The following is a 21,026-nucleotide window of genomic DNA, read 5'->3' on the forward strand; positions in this document are numbered from 1 at the left end:
TTGTGGCTAGTTGGACTCCTATATGCCTCACTTAACTGAATGCCAAATTCTTCCCCTCTTTTTGGGAAGTTTTCTGTCATTAATTCTGTGAACAGCTTGTTTAAGTCATTTGTATTTTCTCCTGCTACTTTATGGATTCTTATCAGTCTTATGTTATTCTTTGCATCATCTTGTAGCATGGGAACTAGCAGAAAGAATCAACTGGGATCTCATCTTATTAAAAAGCTTCTGCACTGCAAAAGAAACCATCAACAGAACTAAGAGACAGCCTACAATGTGGAAAAAAATTTTTACCAGCTGCTCCTCAGACAAAGAACTATTATCTAGAATATATAAAGAACTCAAAACAATCAGCCCCCCCAAATATAAAGACCCGATTCAAAAATAGGCACCTGAAATGAACAGACATTTCTCAGACAAAGAAGTAAAAGCAGCAAGTAAATATATGAAAAAATGTTCCACATCACTGGTCATTCGAGAGATGCAGATGAAAACATTGAGATTCTACCTCACCTCACAAAAAATGGCTGCTATCAAGAAATCAATCCATAATAAATGTTGGCGGGGTTGTGGGGAGAAAGGACCCTTCTCCATTGTTGGTGGGAGTGCAGACTGGTGCAACCACTATGGAAATCGATATGGAGATACCTCAAGGAGCTGGGACTAGAGGTTGCATTTGACCCAGCCATCCCTCTGCTGGTTATCTTTCCAAAAAACTTAAAAGAATCATACCACAGTGATATATGCGCACCCATGTTTATAGCGGCACAGTTTGTAATAGGTAAAACTTGGAAACAGCCCATTTGCCCATCAGTTGGAAACTGGATAAAGATGTGGTTTTTCTATAAAATGGAATACTACTCAGCCATAAAGAATGTGAAATTAGATTCATTCACAGGAAAATGGATACATATTGAGGATATACTCCTAAATGAAATAAATAAGTCACACGTGTAAATACTGAATAGTTTCTCTGGTGTGAATAAACTATAATAGTACATAAGATCCTAATGAGGTTAACTGACCATGTAAAATAGTAAGAAAAGGGCTAAAGGTGTAGGGAAAATGGGAACGGTAGGGGAAGGTAATAAGAGAAAATAAAAAAATATGACAAAATGAAAAAAATGGAAATAAAATGTTTCTAAATGGGGAGGGGAGGAGGGGGTGAAGTGAGGGCACGGACAAGGGGGAAAAAAAATGAGAACCAAGACCTGCCATGTAAAGGTACAAGAGCCCAATAATGAATGTAATTGTACTGTATACCTTAAATGTACAAATAAACTCAATAAAAGAACAACAACAACAAAAAAAACAGTAATAAACAAATCGCAGAACACTCTGCTAACTTGTTTATTCCAATAGCAAAACTTAGGAGTAACCAGGCATGGGGGCACTCCTGGAGGAGGCTGAGGCAGGAGGATCACCTTGAGCTCAAGGCAGCCTCAAGGCTACACAGTGAGTTCAAAGCCAGCCTGAACTACATAATGAGACCCTCTCTCAAAACACTAATAAACACAACTTAAATGTTCCAAAGAGCAATATAAACTACAATATTATTTTTATTTTACAGGTAAGGAAATTGAAGTGTTATAAAATTACAAACTGGGCAACATCAGGCAACAAGTCCAGACCAGATTACAAAACAAAAATGATATCCAGTGATGTAGATCTGAAGAACTATATACACTCTTGATCAAGAAGCAAATGAGTAAATCTTACAAGAAGTGTGGTAAATTAAACACAAGAAGGATAAGTGTAAATTTAAAAACTCTGCTACAATAAATGCAATAAAAGTCACCCCTGCTTGTAACAGAAATCAATCTTGCTTAGTAAGAATGCCCAGGACTTAAAAGCAGCCTGTCTCTGAAATGGGTGCAACTAAATAACCTTCCTGCTAGGAGGAAGGAGGGATACTGGAGTTTACACAAGGCAGTAAGACAAGCCCTGCTCACAAGAAGCTTACTGCTTACTGTATTCCCCTCTACTGGACTCCGCTACTTAATAATTCCAGACCTACAAATACCTTACTTTCTACATTAAACTACAGGTTATTAATTTTATGGTTAAGCATTACAATGTGTATAAGGCTCTTACCCAAACACGTCAGCTGTTATTTAACGAGTGCCTTTTCTTTCCTTCTCTGGTGTTCGGAAGAAATTTAACACTAAGCAACATCACCTGCCTCAATTAAGAGTCTTTTAAGTGTAATTCAATAAATGAATGTAGAAGCGGGGTGGGGGTCATTAGGTCCACCACTACGAATGAGAAACAAATTTAGAAGAAAAATGATAAAAAGATGTCCACAAAACCATCTAGGAGTTCATTCATCCACCTTGATTAGGAAGGAAGTAATACACAAATGTATAGCCACAAGTCAAATGCCTAAGTAGCTGTATGTAAGGCAAGGGCTGGAGATCAGGTTTAGTTTACTAGAAAGATCTTTGGAAGGAGAGGTGGTGTATGTCTATGACACTAGCACTCTGGGAGGCTGAGGAAAGGTCACAAAGCTGAGTTCACTCCGAGCAACTTATCCAGACCCTGTCTCTGTCATCTAAATGGGGTGGAGTTGCAGGTATGCTTCAGTGCGAGGCACTAGGGTAGTGGGGTCTAACCTGTGGTGTGCATGCTGCAACACTGAAGGCTCTAAGTGGTATGTCATCACTATCCTAGGTTAATTCTCAGTACCAAAAAAACAGCGTGGCATAGGACAAGAAAAGTATGTCAATCTCTGAGCAACACAAAGAAGATGACAACATAGGCAAAGAGGTGCGCATGTGTCTCACTGTAACCTGTGCCTAACAGTAATCCGTGGAGGGAGTTTGAAGTCTGTTGTGTAGAACCCTTTGATTACAATCACACAGACCAGTCACTGAGAGCCTTTTTGAGCTTGCAATGATAACAAATAGCTAGCTGGCTGCAACACTTGTGTGCAACAGGTTCATCACCACTAACATAGACAAATACTGCCCAACTACTTCTCTCCTTCCTGAAAATAAATCCTGCCTTATATCATACAGCTTATTTATGTTTCAGGATACTAACTATATTGTACAACTGTTCTTGTACTTAGTCTCAAAGTTAGTCAGCAACTTTTACCAGATGTGCCAAGAAATGGCTCTCAAACCTGGTGTTACCAGGTCTGCAATCCGGCTGGCTCCCCTAGTCAGTGGTCAGTGAAGGCAGGAGGGCAGCTCATCCTAGCTAGCATTTTTAGTGCATCCTCTAAAGATGGACTGTTATGGCTACCCAGGAAGGAAGAGATGAAAGGGAAGCGGGGCATTAGACTACATACTCCGAAACACATTTTATACAATTAAAACATTTATGTCAGCTTTTCTTAAATGAAGTACTTTAGAAAATTCTTTCTCTTAAAGACCTATTAACACCACTCACTTAACAGCAGTGATGACGAAAAGGAAACAGCTACTGAGGTGGGGGAAATGACTTGTAAACGTCTCTCTTGCTCATGGGATACATAGATGGCTACGAGTAAAATTCAAGACCAGCCCAGGCAACTAAGCAAGGCTCTTTTTCAAAATAAGAATTAGAATCAGGGTCCTACCAAATTGCAGTTTTGCAGACAAAAAAATTTAGCAAAGTCAAAGCAAAGAAATTATACAAAATACAACACAAAGGTGGCCAAGAATCAAAAATATAGAAGAGGGTGGGAGATTTAGCTCAGTGGTGTTGCCACCTGCCTGCAAGTGCAAGGTCCTGAGTTCAATCCCTGGTAATGCAAAAAATTTAACACACACACACACACACACACACACACACACACACATACAAGAAAAACACAGGATAAAGAACAAACACGAGCTTAATCAGGTTTCAGACATATAAAAGTAAACCCTGCTTGTCTTTTCTCATTGAAAACAGTTCATGGTGGGCATAAGGAAGGAGGGCAGCAAAGTATCCAGGAAACAGCAGTCAGCCTGCCTTCTTCCCCCCATCCCTTTTTGGATTTTTGAGACAGGGTCTCACTATGTAGTTGAGACTGACCTGGAACTCACTACGGAGCCCAGGCTGGTCTCGAACTCACAGCGATCCTCCTGCCTCAGCCTCCCAAGTGCTGGGATTACAGGTGTGCGCCACCACGCCCGGCCCTTCTGCCCCTTTTACATTAATCTGGGGTACTCGCCCTTTGCCATCACCCATGCCCAGGGTGGACCTTCCCAATATCCATACCCAGAACTATGGCAAACCAAGGAACTGACTGATTTAGTAATCACACACTTAATCCCAGCATCTAGTTCCAGCCACCTCTAAAAGCCCCACTTATGACCCCATGACGCTTTGGGGAGGACATCCTAACATAAGCCATAACAATACTAAATGAGCATATCTAAACATTTAGTGGCTGAGAATTTTCTAGAACAGATAAAATACACCAATCCACAGACTTAAGGAGCCCAAATGATTTCAAACAGATAAATAAAAAGATATTTAGACATGTCATACTGTAATTACAAAATGTCAAAGAATGGGAAAATCTTAAACCATGGGGAAGGAATGAAGAATTTGTTGACAAAATAATAGCTAATTACTCAACAGCAGCAATGGGATCCAAAAGACAACAACATTACATTGTCTTCAGCATGCTAAGGATAAATGTTAATAAAGAATTTTATACTAAGGGAAGTACTTTTATGAATATGTTCCTGTCACACTGACTGGTGGTCTTCCTCCAGCAGAAGAAAAATGACTCTGGATAGAGTACTGATATGTAAGAAAAACCAATGGTGACAAAGATAGATAAAGAGAGAACAACAGTAAGGTTCTTTAAATTGGTTAAAGCAAAATGACAACTGCCAAGTGTACTAGACGCCTGTAATCCCAGCACTAGAGAGGCCAAGGCTGGAGAATCACAAATTCAAGGCCAGGGTGGACTACAGAGTGAGACCGTGTCTCAAAAAACAAACAAAAAAAGACAACAGTATTTTAAAATCAAGAGACTGGTACACTCAGTCACTATTCTAAGGTCTCTGCAAAGCTACAAACTGCAGACTTTGTTAGATATAGTTTCTAAAACAGGTAAAAAAGACTAGTGTCATATCTTGATTAAAAGACTCACCTAAATTAAAAAATAAACTTTATAAAGCATAAACGTTGGCTACATTTTTTTTTTTTTTTGGTACCGGGAATTGAACTCGAGTCCCTGTGCTTGCAAGGCAGGCCACTGAACCACAGAGCTAAATCCCCAGCCCAGCTACATTTAACAGTCACGTTAGGAAGAAGTCTTTGGAGATATGGACTGAAGCCAAGAGGTAAGAGCTTCTGAATTATTGTTTTCAATTATTTGCTCCTAAAATCCAGCTCCTGATTCCATCCTTAAGGATTTTATGAAACAAACATGGATAATCAATGTCAGGTAAGAACTCTGTAAGTAACTCAGTGTTCAATTAATGTTTAAATTTTCTGAAGTCCTACTTTATGTTTTATGCCTCCAAACTGAGATGGTTGTCCTTAATGTAGTCCCAAGTTTCTTCCAAGAATAAACAAAACTATTAAGTCACAGTGTACACAGTAACAAGAGTGTACAAAGACTTCTGATGCGTCCTCTTTCACACTAACAACTCCATAGGTATAGTAAGAGCATTATTCATTTAATAAAAGAAAACTTCAAAGGAAGCACATATAAATCTTTTAACTTAGCTTCTACCAGGGGACAGCAGACAAACAGCAAAAATACCAGACAGTACTGTCAGGAACCGTGAGCAGGGGGAGAACAAAAGAGGAGACCACACACAAGAAAACACAGAAGACAGTGTTCCCCATCCAAATTCCATCTACTCAGCCTTTTCTCCCAGCTCAAAAACTCTGGATCTGAACTGGATAGGTACTCAGGAGGCTGAGTCAGGAGAACAGCTTAGAATAAACCAAGGAGGTTGGGGCTTGCCTGGACAACACAGGAAGACCTGTAATGGAAAGAGCACAGGAAGGGGGAGAGGGAAGAAGAAAAGGGAATCCTGCCTTGCAGGGGGAACAAATCCTTCACCTCTGGGGAAGCAGGCTACTCCTACAGTCCCACGGATGAGTCATGATTGAATTAAAGCCAGTATTTTTTCAAACTACAAGAGTAGAAATCTGCAATCAGTTTAGACTACTGGTTCATAGCAGGAGCTATGTACATGGACTGAAAGCAATTTCAGTAACCTCTAATTGAAAATTCACATTTCTTTCTAGTACTAACAGGCAACAAACCATACCATTACTGGCAGCATCTTTAACTCTGCACCAAGAGAGATCACAAATATTCTATCACATGACAACTGTTGTACATACTTCAAAGTATCATTTACACTCGTTCTTTTGAAGAGCTAGATGTTACTGAAAGTACTAATGAAGATACATATTGCTATATTAAAACCCTAAGATTGAGGGGCTAGATGTCAGTTTGTCTCTTTTGAGACAGGGTCTTCCAAAGTATTCCACACCGTCCTTGAACTCACAACAGAGCCTAGGCTGGCTTAGATCTTATAGGGATCCTTTTGCCTCATTCTTCAGAATGCTATGACTACAACAAAGTATGTGTTGTTACACACCCAGCTTCCATGGCAGTAGTTTCATGTGTTTAGTTTCTGGAGTTTCATTCATTTTAGAGTTTAAAATGTCCTAAGGGCTGGGGATGTAACCCAGTGGTACAACACTTACCTAATGTGCACCAAGCCCTGAGTATGATTCCCAGCAGCACACACACACAAAACTGAGAAGTATTATTGTGAGGCACCAATAAGCTTCAGAGTGCTAAAGGTCCACATTAAAAAAATTAAGAACCCCTGAACCTAAGACGTCCTAGCCAGAACTTTCCAGAAATACAAAACAAAAAATAGCAGCATACATAATGATTAAACATTGCTTGTACAATTTTTCCCAAAAGAATGTAAAAGCCAGTAGTCTAAACCTGTCTGTGTACAAAATACCATTGCTACTTCTTTTTTATCTTATTTTTTTCCCAAAGATATAACCCAATTCTCAGCATTAAGACACATATGGGTATGTAGGCATATCTTAGGAATACTTCTGCTTTCTGGATACAAAAAATACTTTCCTCCCTTCTTATCTCCAATGCAGTAGACACAGTAACCCCAAGCCATGACAGCCATGAAAACAACTAACTAGGAAAGCAGAGAAACACACAGAGCCTGGCCTTCAATAGAACTGCTAGACAGCAAATCCATGTTGGGTGAGGAAAAATAAAGCCTGATCTGTTTAAGGCCCTGTCAAGTTTCCTATTACCTCAGGTGAAAGTTTTTATCAGATAAAAGAAATTATTAGATAGTAACCAAGTAAGGCTCCTTTACATACGAGTCCTCTAAGACTCTTCAAGTGGGAAAGCACAGATATTAGGAGTCACTACTAAGTAAGAGAAGGAAAAAGGAATATCATTAGGAACCGAGGAATTAGCTCAGTGGTTCCGGCGCCTGCCTCACAAGTGCAAGGACCAGAGTTCCATCCCTGCTACAAAAAAAAAGAAAAGGAACAGAAAAAAGGTATGCTGAAAGAGTCTGTCAACAACAGGAGGAACAGTACACTCACTGTACAAAACAAAGATCCATAAAAAGGAGGACATTCAGAGTGTTTAATCAGCAAGGAAAGCCTTAAAGCTCAATATAATGAACCAACTTTCAGCAAGAATCAGAACAAAGTATTACAGTGCTTTCATGGGTGGTGCACACCATAATCCTAGTGCTCTGAAGGATGAGGCAGGAGGATCCCTGCAAATTGGAGGTCAGCCTGGGATACATGCTGAGTTCAAGACAAGCTTGAAATCCATAGTGAGACCCTGTATCAAAAAAACAGAAACAAGCTGGGCGTGGTGGCGCATGCCTGAATATCAGAACTAGGGAGGCTGAGTCAGGAGGATTGCTGCAAGTTCAAGGCCAGCCTGAACTACAAAGTTAGACCCTGTATCAAAAATCAAACAAACAAAAAAAAAACAAAACAAATGCTGTTCCCTCAGAACACTACGTCAATGGGCAATGACTATCAGTCATGCACATACAAAAGTACTGTGTTTTTAAAAAGTATTCACTATATTAATCCTTTTTCAAAAGATTTTACCTCATTTTTAAAAAAATTAACTGAGAGGCCGGACATGGTGGCACACGCCTGTAACCCCAGCACTCGGGAGGCTGAGGCAGGAGGATCGCTGTGAGTTTGAGACCAGCCTGGGCTCCATAGTGAGTTCCAAGTCAGTCTCAACTACATAGTGAGACCCTGTCTCAACCCGCCCCCCTCAAAAAAAAAATTAACTGAGAGAAAATGAAAAAATAGAAATGAAGTGTTTGTAAAGGGAGAGGGAAGAGGGGTGAAGGGAGGGCAGGGACAAGGGGATAAAATGAGAACCAAGACCTATCATGTAAAGGTACAAGATCCCAGTAATGAATGTAACTGTACTGTATACCTAGAATATACCAATAAACTGAATGAGAAAAAATTTTAAAAATTAAAAATTAACTGAGAGGATGAATATGATCAAAATACACTACATATATTGAATCCCTCTGAAACTAGGGTGTAAAGAGTGGGGATAATGTGGGAAAAGGGTGAGTAAAGTACATTATCTGAAAGTACAAATCTGCAAATGAAACCCACTCACTCGTCTGTATAACCAAAATGGTTTTTTTCTTTGATATTGGGGATCAAACTTGGGTCCTTGTGCTTGTGCTCAGTTGGAGAGCAATTTGAATGCTCTGGATTTGATCCCTAGTACACGAGTATGCACACGTGCGCGCATGCACACACACACACACACACACAGAGTACAATTTCGCAAGTACTATCTGATCACCTAACTATGAACCAAAGATTTCACTTTCTCATTAAAATTCAAATGATCCTAAGAAATGTTTTTCTATAATTTACACTTGAAAGTCAATCAACTAGGAAATTCCAACCAAGTTCACCTTGCTGCAAATTTCATCAATTCTCTTAGATCTCCTTTCAACTCCTTAGACTATCACTCAATTCCAAGAACATCTACTTTCTCAAACTTGTCTTTTTATGGAGTATGGGGGTACTTTTCTTTTGACAGGGTCTTAGGAGGTAGTTCAGGCCACAACTCTCTGTGATCCTCCTGCCCCAACCTTCTGAGTGCTTGGGAGTACACGTGCAGGTTTCACCAGCAGCCTATCAAAAACAAAACAGTTACACTAATAGCCAACCATTTATGCATTTACCCCCCTACCAGTCATTACTCTAAAAACCTTACATATAGTAACTAATTAAAGCACAGTAACAATCCTAGGATATACAGACTAGTATTAACACCACTTTACGGATGGAAAAACTGAAGAATGCTGGGATTGGAAGTGCACACTTGTATCCCAGCATTTGGGAGGCTGAGGCAGGAGGATCACTGTGAGTTCAGGGAGAATCCCTAACTACATAGCAAGACCCTGACTCAACACCACCCCCCCCCAAAAAAAAACCCTGAAGTTAAAGGGATTCACTCTAGTTCACATTTCACAGCTAGTAGTGATGGGCGCCAGAACTGAGTCCCAGGCTTTGCTCTTTCACATAGGGGATCAAGGATTGAACCCAGAAGGGCCCCACTCATGGCAGACCAAGCTATATTCCCCAGTCCTGCACCCCCATGACTCAAAGCCTGCCTGCCTGCCTGCAACTGACCCAGGATGTTATCAGACTATGTAGTACTTATTTCATTGTAACACACCAGAAAGATAACAAGGAATTAGAATTCAACATGGACAAGTGCATACAATACAAATAATACAACTGTTCTAGTAAGGATCTTGCTAACATTTTTACCATATTCTCTATGCCAAACAGACTGGCCACTTGATAAAGCAACAGAATACAGTCTCAATCAGCTGCAAGGGTTTTTCAGCCTTTCTCGTTTTTGTAGTACCGGCGTTTGGAATCAGGGGCTCCCACACACAAGGCTAGTGCCGTACCACTGAGTCACATCTCCAGGCCAGTTCATTTTGAGACAGGGTCTTGGTCAAGGGGCCTGGAACTTATGATCCTCCTGCCTCTGCCTCCTGAGTAGCTAGGATAACAGGCATTAACCTACATAGCTGTTTAAGTCTGTTTAAACCATAGTTGGTTTAAAAGTTTTTATGGCTTTAGGAGGCTTAAAGCAGGAGTATCACAAGGTCAAGCCCAGCGTAGGTAACATAGTAAAAACCTGTCTCAAATTTTAAATCTAAAAGGAGATGAGGGCTAGGGATATAACTCCATATTAACACCAGGCCAGAGGTTCAATTTCCAGTACCAAATATAAGCAAGTTTTTTATGATTAATTCTGTCCCTCAAGTTTTAACACTTTCCTCTTGAGACTGTAAGCAAAAGGATAAGGACCATATTTTATGTATGTTTGTACAGCTTCAACGAAGTATTAAAAAATATGTATAATGTTTCCTGTGCCAGGTGTGGTGGCACATGGCTGTAATTCCAGCATACAAATTCAAGTCCAGTCTGGGAAACTCAGCAAGACTTTATCTCAACCTTTTAAAAAAAGAAAGCACTAGGGATACTGGTCCGTGCAAAAGCACTGGGTTCAGTCCCTAGTACCACAAAAACAGGTTCGTATGATCATTACACACATTAATTCTACCTCATTTATGAGGCTACATCCACTGACAGCAGACCTATCTTAAATGATTGTTTTTCTAAGTTTTAGAGCACTGTTAAGTGCAATTTAAGCCATGGCTTTAAAAATAAATGCAGGAACTGGTATTAAGCTCAGTTTGATCCCCAGTACCAAAATCCAAAACAAAAAAAAAAGATAAAATGCAGGCCTGGGGATGCAGCTTAATGGCAGAGCAACCGCATGCCGTGCACAAAACTATGGCTTCAGACCCAATACTGCACACTAGGCAAATGCAGCAGTTGCTGAGTGCAAGATGACTTCCTTGTGCCACACTGTAAAACCAGTTTTTAAATGAAAATTCCATAATTGTTAATACTGTTATTTTACTAAAGTCTTTGACTTCACATTCCTTAAAATAATTAGATTAAGCAATTTCTAACGTTAGAACTTTCTTAACACAACTTCCCAAATCTTTTGCTATCACACTAAAAATATAAGTAAACTCAGCAGACATCACGAAAAAGTTCTAAGTTTCTCCAAACATAGTAAACTCTCAAGTTATTCATGACATTATGTTTTAATTTTCTTCTCTAGTAGGAAGCCCATCCTACAGAAGACACCACTCTACTACTCTAGCAAATACAAATTTACTGATTCCTTAGCTGGTTCAAGAAATTTATGAAAGACAGGCACAGTGTGGTGCATACACATAACCCCAGCTACTGAGGAGGCTGAGGCAAGTAACAAAATATGAAATAAGAAGGGCTCAGGATGTGGCTCAGTAATGCAGTGCTTTCCTGTCAAGAGCAAGGCCCTGGGTCCAATCCCAGCAACCCCTTCTCCACTCCCCCTCTTAAAGAAATGTTAAATATCAAAACAGGTGCCACAAAGAAGACACCAAAGGATGGCCTGTTATCTCTGCATTATTCGGCCCTTAAGTTTGGGTAAGGAGAGGATGGCTGGGGAAAAAAATGACACGGCCTGATGTCTAGGCATCTGAAAGGCGATACTGACTGGTAAGAAGCTGCAGGAGCAGATTATCTTACAGTGCTCACCAAAGGCTGAAATACCTCATGTTAATGAAATACCTCATTAACTCACAGCAGCAACTGGAAGGCAAAACTCTTCAAAAAGTAGGGAGAGGAGTACAGTAAAAAAGGTGACCTCTACAATTAAAACTCTAATTTTCTAAGAAGTATTCTGAAGCCAAAACGTGTTCCTAATGTCAACTGACAGATACTTATCAAACAGGTCTGATCACAAAGTTAATGCTACCACTACTAAATCTCAAAGCCTGGAGCTGTACTGAAGGGAAGGTACAGATGCATTTGGATCTGGGATGGAGGGGGAAAGGATCACGATCGAATTTCCTCAAAACTAAACCGCTTTCGATGGGCATGGTGGCGCATGCCTGTAATCCCAGCACTTGGGGGGCTGAGGCAGGAGGATCCCTGTGGGTTCGAAACCAGCCTGGTATACACAGTGAGCTCCAGGTCAGTCTCAACTACACAGTGAGACCCTGTCTCAAAAAACCAAAAAAAGAATCAAGAAAAAAAAGACTAAACTGCTTTCGCGAGATGGGTAGGAGGATTGGAAAGAAGTACATCAGGAGGAAAGACTTATGAAGCTGTAAGTCTGTTTTGCAAAAAACCAGACATTCTTACCTGTTTTAGCAGTAAAATACAGTATCCACGAATATTTTTACTCTAAAATCTACAATACCCTATAATGTTAAACTACAGAGCCGCCCCCCTCCACAAACAGGTATATACTAACAGCTAGCAACTTTGCTACTGCCAAATCAAGAACCAAATTAAGGGCTGGGGATTTAGCTCAGTGGTTCTGCTGCTTGCCTTGTAAACACAAGGACCCAAGGACCCGAGTTTGATCCCCAGTACCAAAACAAAAACAACAACAAAAAAACAAATTAATTCAAACTGCAATCGAGAAAGTCTATAGGAATATACTAGACCTAAAAGCTATTAAAGAAATCTAAGTGTTTTTATCTTTGGTTTTCTGTTAGCCACAAACTAATCTCTTTTCTCATTTTAAAATTTCTTTTGTACATTTTTTTTTTTAAGTAAAGGGTAAGTTGAAGATAAAGCTCAGTGGGAGAGCTTGTGCTTATCCCTGGGTCTGATTCACAGAAGAGAAATAAAAGTATAAGGCTAACAGTCTACTATGACATCAACAGCTAGAGTGCTGAGCAGCAAGTAAATGACAGGCTGGACATGTTGGCACACGCCTGTAATCCCAGCACTTGAGAGGCTGAGGCAGGAGGATCACTATGAGTTCCAGGCCAGCATGGGATACACAGCAAGATCCTGTCTCAAAAAACCCCAAAAAAGTTTTAATTTGATTAAAACTGAGTAACATTAATTTACACTTTTAAAATGTATACATATTTTGTGGCTGAGGATGCAGCTTAATGGTAGAGTGCTTGCCTAGAGTTTGATCCCTACCTCCCCCAAAAAACTAATATAAACCCCAATGCTAAATTTGGGGTAATCAAGTTATAATACATTATAATGCTTTAACAACTCCTTATAAGTAACTGATTTTAATCAACCTAATTCTGATAAACTTATATTCTACATTTAGCTAACAACCTGTAAAACATGAAAACAAGCAAGTTAACAACAGTAAATCACAGCACATAAATGCTAATATTGTTTCACAAAATAACTGTCATATAGTAAACTATCACTGACACCTTACACTACAAGTCCTGTGCCAGGAATTGTGGGGATGAAGGAATTAGATCTTTACCCACAAGATGCTGAGTACTTAAGAAGTAGTACTCTTGGGGCCAGGGATTTAGCTCAGTGGTGAAGCACAAGGCCCAAAGTAGCACTCTGGCAGGCTGAGACAGGAGGATTTTAAGCCTGAACCCTGCCTGGGTAATTTAGTGACTTTGTAAAACCCTTTCTCAAAATTTTAAGAAAGGCCCCGGGTTCAAGGACCAGTACAGTAAAAAAGAATTAATTCTGAGAAATTCCTGGATATGTACAGCAAGAACAGCACCTCACCCGACTGTAGCCAACTGTGGGGGGAAGAAAGAAAATAAAAACATTGGAGCCACGGAAATTAGTGCCATTTTCATATATTTGCTATATATATCAAGTACAAGCCCTTGGTTTTTGAGGGAGGAAAAAATAAAAAGAGGGAAGCCCTCTAAATGATCTTCCTGAACCTGCTAAGGACACAAAGCTGCTTAAATTATGGTTCAACAGTGAATTTCAGATGGGCTTGGCACCAATACTCACTTTGGGTCTACAGAATGTTTATCGGCACCAAGACTCCAAGTTGAGTTCACCTGGCCCCTAGTCAACACAAGGTCCATCTACTCAGCGTGCTTCCCACAGATGGAGCGGATGGCAGTTTAAGACCCTGGTTACGACAACCAACAAGTTGATTAAAATGCATACTGAAAAGCTTTAACTTTAAATCTTGAAGGCCTGCTGATAAGCACTTCAGCTTACAGCCTCCAAAACCCATATACAGGTGACAGCACTGTGTTTTCAGAAATATACAGTTGCTAAAAAAGAAACCGGACCAAAAACTGCAATGATGCATGTGATCATAAATTGGTTGAAAACACTAATCATTTAGCCTTGTACCAAAGCATGACCAACTTTTACATGACCGACCATTAAGCTCAGTTTTTAGTGCAGGTATTAGTCAGATGAGCAGAAGGAGCACCTGAACCCAGGAGCTGAAGCAAGCAACAGAGACCTGGTCTCAAAAGAAAGATCCACTATTCCACGTAAATTACGGGCAGTTACACACTACAGGGATGCTTCGGCTGTTGAACTGAACATATTTTTCCCATAAGAATAACAGCAAACCAGGTAATTGGTTCTGAGGCCCAAAAATTACACCTACAAATTCATTTTTCCAGGACTTAAACAAATTTTGATATGATTTCTTTAACTCTATCATCATTCTCATTTTCCTTAGTTTTACTGCTGGTATCACTAACTTTCTTTGGAGCCATGGCTATGGTATTTTATGCAAATAAAGCGCAAAAAAAGCTCACAGTGACAAACGTTTTAGGTGCCAACACCAGCACTATATGTTGTCTAGGGGAGAGCAGCAGTGGAGTTTAGACTTTGGGTCACCTCTTTGTGCCTGCAGCAAGATGCGCCCTGTGACTTACTCTGGGCTGGCACAGGTCATTTCAAGTCCGAGTTTTGGTTCAACTATCTATGGAGCAAAGTTACAAACACCAAGCAGATTTTTTTTTTTTTTCAAATACTGCTGTTCAACTAGTGGAAAGTTCAAGCTTGGAGCCATTTGACAACCAAGGTATCACTGCAATAATGAAATGGTTTACCCTGATGCTTTTCATAAGTTTTAAAATGACTGAACAGTTTCTAAAATGCTGTATATGCCAACTGAGCAGGGCATGGTGGCACATGTCTGTAATCCCAGCACTTGGGAGGCTGAGGCAGGAGGAATGCCTTGAGTTTAAGGCCAGCCTGGACTACAAAGCCAGACCCTGTCTCAAGCCCCACAACAAATACTATATATACCAACTGATTTAAGAAATCCTAAAATCATTTTGGCAATGACAATGATGTAGAATGTGGATAGAAACAAAACAGGATACTAAACCACCAAAAAACACTTTACAGTATCTTATTCTTCCAAGGCTTATCTCCTTCATTTTAAAAAATCCCTATTGTAACAGGACGTAGTGGCCCACGCCCTATAGTCCCAGCTAAGATGGGAGGATCGCCAGGAGTTCGAGGCCAAACTGGGCCACAAGGTGAGTTCAAAGACAGCCTGAACTACACAGCGAGACCCTGTCTCAAAAAAACAAAACAAAACCCCTGTTGTAGGTCAGTTATGTGAGACACTAGGGCTAAAACTGCGAATACTGACTTCAAAGGATTCATAATCAACTAAGAAACACTCCTGTATATTCGAATGTTTTCCAGTAGGATATCTACAGATAGAATGGAGGTGTGCTATAGGTTTGTTATGCGAGACAATACCCTCAAGGTTATTGTGAGTGGAAGAAAGACCTGTGTTCCAATTCATCTGTATAGGCAGATCTCCTAATAGTGTTTAGGACATAAACCACAATTAAGTCTGGTGGTATTAGCCACATTTGTCAGATAGGTACTTGGAAAGCACAGAAGGTAAATATGTGCCCAAGAGCACAGGCAGAAGGATTGGAACCAAGCCTGCTCCCCTCTGTCACTCACTAGCACAGTGCTGTTCACTGCTGAAAACCAAGACCAGGAGGCAGCTTTTCCACTCTACCATGAGGATATCTTCTTCAATCAAGCATAACCATGAAACTTTTACCAACAGTTTCTGCAGTCAAGACAAAGCAGAGAAGACAGAGTAATACACAAATGCCTTCTTCTACTTAATACAGTTTAAAGAAACACAAAATCTAGATGCCTCAGAGAGAAATTATTGAACAGACTTATTTCACTCTAGGGAACAATCTTTTTGCCAATAATCTGAAACTATTGGGCCAAGATTTAGCTCTGTGGTTCCGCTGCCTGTCACGCAAGTGCAAGGTCCTGAGTTTGATCCCTGGTACCAAAAAGAAAAAGAAAAAAATAATAATCTGAAACTATCAATAAGATATGAGATTTAACTAAAACACTACACTTTTTAAAAAATACAAGACACTAGACAAGTTAAGTTTTACTGTAAAAAGCAAGAGACTGGTCCAGGCCCAGGGATTTATTAGCTCGGTGGCACTGTCTTGCAAGCCCAAGGTCCTGAGTTCAATGGGGGGGGCGGGAGGGAGAAGGGAGAAGGGAGAAGGGAGAAGGGAGAAGGGAGAAGGGAGAGGGGAGAGGGGAGAAGGGAGAGGGGAGAGAGTGACCCAGTATACGCTGTGCTCACTTACTTACCTCTAACAGCAGGTACTAGGTACACAGCAACACAGCAGTTGGGCAGAGCACACAAAGAACAACAGAACACAACTGTAAAACTCACATTACACATTAAAAACTACAAGCCCTACTAAGATATATAACCATCTAGAAATTATATCTGCTGTGTAACTTCCACCAGATTATTCTTACTCTTCTTCCACCTTCTCTGGCCTGTACTCCCTGTTAACTCTAGCTTGGCCAAAGAAAATGAGCCACAGGATTCCCCAGCTGAGTACTGGAACACAGAGCCGGCAATTTACATGGAGTCAGGCACTCTAACAGTACACTAACTGAAGAAGATGTAAAGAGACCAGAATCACTCAGTCAGATCACACAAAGCATTCTGAAGAATTCAGGAGTGCTAAGAACCCATCCAAACCAAAGATGGTTGTGGATGTGACATGATGAGGTGTGGTGGCAGACACCTATAATCCCAAGCACGTAGGCAGCTGAGGCAGGACTGCCACAAATTCTAAACCAACCTGGGCTACTGAGTGAGACCTTATCTCAAACCCCACCACCACCACACACAGAAAATGGGCTATTTTTCAGTCAGGTTTATGAGTGCACCTTCATGAATACTGCAATGATACGATATCTCTACCCTCAAAAAGGTTATGACCCAGGTGGGGAAACAACACAATCCATGTCAACAAATAGCGCTGCAACCCAGAAGTGGAGCTTACATAACTGACCAGAAACACAAGGGACAAAGTCACAGAACACAAGCTTGAGAAAGTGAGCTGGGGATGAGGTGGAGTTATTTCAATCCTGTGGCTACTAGGTGTCTCTGTCTATGGGGAGCAGCTGTAATGAGGGAAAAGCGTGTATTAGTTTGGCAAAAGCAAGAGGCAACTTGATGAAGACCAACAAGTACATTGCTGTTTTGATGTGAGTTCATCAAATTACCTCTGCAAATAGGGAAAAATTGAGGCAACTGGTATCACATTTGCTGAGAAAGATACCTCCTCATCCACTTGAAAAGAAGTTTAAAAAAAGCTCCCTAGATTCTGTAAACACAAGGACCAAGATTCAGAAATATTTTTCCAGGCTGGGGATTTAGCTTAGTGGTGCTGCTGCCCATCTCAAAAGTGCAAGGTCCTGAGTTGATCCCCAATACCGGAAAAATAAAAAAAGAAAAGAAAAAGAAAAACAAAGCTTTCTCTGCCAGTGTGTTGGGCTCACATCTATAATCCCAACACTTGGGAGGCTGAGGCAGGAGGACTGCCTCAATTTTAAGACCAGCCTGGGCTACAAGAGACAATTCTATACCATCCTTAGCTACATAAACTGACTCAAAAAAACAAAACAGAACAAGAAATATTTTCCCTTAACTGTAATCTGACATTAGAAAAGTCAAACTGCCAGGCATGATGGCACACGCCTGTGTACTCCCAACATTTAGGTGGCTGAGATGAGACTTCCTCAAAGTCAAGGCCAGCCTGAACTACTAATTGAGATCCTGACGAAAGAAAGAAAGAAAAGAAAGAAAAGAAAAGAAAAGAAAAGATGGATGAAGTTTCTCCAAATACGATTAACAGGTTTATTCAGTAGGAATATGTAAAAAACCAAACCAAACAAAACAAAACAAAAACCTCCATGTGGATATAAAAAAATTTTTAAATGTAACAGTTAAATTTGGGCCCAATTTCCACTACCAATCAATCAGGAACTTCTAATTATATAAAGTGTTACACTTCGTATCTTCAACCTACCTCACAAATGAAAATAACCACCCCTGGTAAGAAGCTGTACCTTCTTACATAATCTCAAAATAGCTAAAGTAACTTTCTAAATCAGGCATGGTAGTACATGACTATAATCCCAGTGCTCTGACAGGCTGAGGCAGGAGGATCCCAAGTTTGAGCCCAACCTGAGCAATTTACCCAGAATCTAACTCAAAACACAGAAAAATGCTGGATGTGGTGGTGCATGTTTGTAGGAGGCTGAGGCAGGAAGATTGCTGAGAGTTCAAGGACAGCCTGGTGGGTATATAGTTGAGTCCAAGTCCAGCCTGAACTACACAGTAAAACCCCATTAAAAAAAAAATGCTGGGGATTTAGCTCAGAGGTTCTGCCACTTGCCTTGCAATCCTAAGGAACCAAGTTCAATCCCGGCTACACAAACACACACAACAGAAAAAGGTCTGGAGATGTAGCTCAGCACAAAGACCCTGGGTTCAATCCCTAACAAGCGTGCACGTATACACATATACACACACACACACACACACACACACACACACACACACATGAATCCTAATGTAATTTCTTAAAACAATAACCTGGGCCTGGTGGCCCACATCTGCAATCCCTACACTTGGCAAGGTCAGGCTGGGCTACCCAGTGAGATTCAAACAAACAAAAAACTAACACCTTGTACTCATGTACCATTTGGAGTGTTTCACAACTATTCTATATGCTAGTTCTCAAAATCATTCAGAAAGATAAAAGAATTACCTTTCCTCATTTTACAGATAAAATAAATGAAGACCAGATAGGTTAAGTGACCAGCTCTAGGTCTCATAGATACTTACTGGCACTGAATGATCTTGCAACCTAGCACTGTGTCTTCACTAGAAAGATGTCCTTAAAATTTCAGTTTCTGAATTCCTTATCCAGATAAGCAATCTTAAAAAGTTAGAATGGGAAATTGAACTTTGCTCCAAATTTACTTTGCTGGACAAAAGCACTGATTTTCTCCTGGTCTACTGAACATTCTGTCCATTTCTAAAATAAGAAAATTTTATTGCAGCACCTTCTGGAACTCTAAACGCCAAAAGTTTTCAAACTTTTAAAAAGTAAATGAAAAAACTAAAGCAAAATGCCTGCTCACAGACATAAACTAAATAGTAAATGTCAGCTGAGCAGACTTAAAAACCATTCACATGCCTAAAAAACGAGAGCAGATGGAAATAATGACAGTCTTAATTATAATTCAATTCTTGGATATTGGTACCTTCACAGAAAGGCAGGCATATACAAAGCCCCCTCCCCTGCCATGTTAATGTGCTTTTAGTTTTAAAATCAATGAAAGAAAACAGCCCCAATCTAGCAGACAGCAGTTCAGTATTTCTGGGGCTACTACAAAGCAGGGAGTGCATCAAAAATTGTGTTTACTCTAAAACTTACACTGAATATTGTTCCATTTGCATGCTGTATCATGAAACTAGGCCTCAATACCCCCCCCCCAATTTATCGTGTCTAAGCCTCTGGTAACTCTGCTCCTCAAACCCAACTGTTTCCCCTCCACCCGTGTAAATGCAACACACACAAGGCCTCGTATACAGGCCTCTTGCCTTTTTTTTTTTTCTCCTAACACAACTAGGACCTTTGTTCCCAGCGTCGGTTTTTACCCCACTCAATAGCTCTTTCAACTTTCTACTACGCATTTTTGTTTTGTTTTCAGAGAAGAGATTCTGAGCCTCAACTTGCCAGGTCTTTAAATGAAACGCCAAAAATATCTAATGAGACTCTCAAGAGAAATAGAAAGTTAAAACACACCACGAAAGGGCCTACAAAACCGAGGAAAGCCTGGAGATCGGGTGATCGGGCAGCCGAGGCGAGATCCGGAGCGCCGACTGGGGAGGGAGACAGCGGGAGGGCAGTTAGACGTTCACCTCGAACTGAACCACTGCGCGCTCAACCGAACCCCGCCCCCCGCACACACAGATCCGTACCCTCCCCTCGATTCACCGAGGAGTTGAGCTGTACCCCCACCCGCCTATGACCGAGGCAAGCCTCCCCCCAAAGTATAACTGCATTATCAAAAACAAACATATCTGTTTTGAGGTTTCCAAGCAGCCCCTTCCCCTCTCCCCTCGTCACACCAGGGTAACCAATTCCCTCCGACCCCACCGGCAGTTCAAAGATGTAAGACCCCCCCCCGCACCCGCGTCCAAGCGCAAGTATTTTTAAATTCTGACGAATTTTTTCCTTTCTACCTAATTAAGGATTTCTCTGATTCTGAGTTAGTGAGAGACAAGGAAAAGCCAAGACTGGGGATTGTACAGCTTCCCTGATTTGAAATCCCTAACTTGTTTTCTGTCGTAGAATCCCAGAGGAGGAGAGGGGTTGAACGGACAGGACAGACGTTATAATAGGTTTTATGTAATCCACATATAAATAAATCGCCTGACTCGCTTTTAGCTGCCAAGACGACTGGGGTGACAACTGGCCCACCTCCCTCCACCAAGTCCCAGATCGGCTCCCCGCGTCCACCAATTCCTGGGCCGAGCTATCCGGAGGATGCTCCGTTCCTCTGGCCAAGTTTCCTGGCCTCTCCGCCCTCGGCCAGCGCGGCCCGGCAGGAAGCCCCTTACTGCGGTCCAAAGTCCCTCGGCCTCTCGCTCCTCGGACCCTCGCTTCCCACAACTGTTGTCACTCGCGCTGCTCCCTAGTTTCCATTTCCGGGCCGTCCCCAGCCCGGAGCCTCCCCTCTCCCGGTTTCCGGGCCCCCGTCCCATTTCCGGGGAACCTTGGCCGTCTCTGCACCCCCCACCTGCACTTCCGGCCCCCCACTTTCTCGCCTCCCAGACGCCCTCCAAGCTCCCCAGCCCACTTCCG

At 41.2% G+C, this 21,026-nt stretch overlaps 1 protein-coding gene across 16 annotated transcripts in view; it reads right to left on the reverse strand.

Annotated features, from left to right (window-relative positions):
- Positions 1 to 20,903, reverse strand: part of Trip12 (thyroid hormone receptor interactor 12) — a 123,961-nt gene extending 103,058 nt beyond the window's left edge. For 9 of the 16 annotated variants that reach the window (XM_033764673.1, XM_033764672.1, XM_010608130.2 and 6 more), the window contains exons 1-2: positions 20,783 to 20,903; positions 19,965 to 20,041 (exon numbers count right to left, since the gene is read on the reverse strand). The gene's annotated coding sequence lies outside the window, so the exon portion shown is untranslated. Of the gene's footprint in view, positions 1 to 13,824; positions 13,846 to 19,964; positions 20,042 to 20,642; positions 20,754 to 20,782 lie in introns of those variants that run through there. The other 7 variants (XM_010608132.3, XM_010608127.3, XM_010608126.3 and 4 more) reach the window with 4 other exon arrangements.
- Between the last annotated feature and the right edge of the window lie 123 nt (positions 20,904 to 21,026).

The sequence above is a fragment of the Fukomys damarensis genome, unplaced genomic scaffold (assembly GCF_012274545.1).
Source record: "Fukomys damarensis isolate Sample0158 unplaced genomic scaffold, DMR_v1.0_HiC HiC_scaffold_16, whole genome shotgun sequence".
In the NCBI taxonomy this organism is placed as follows: Eukaryota; Metazoa; Chordata; class Mammalia; order Rodentia; family Bathyergidae; genus Fukomys; species Fukomys damarensis.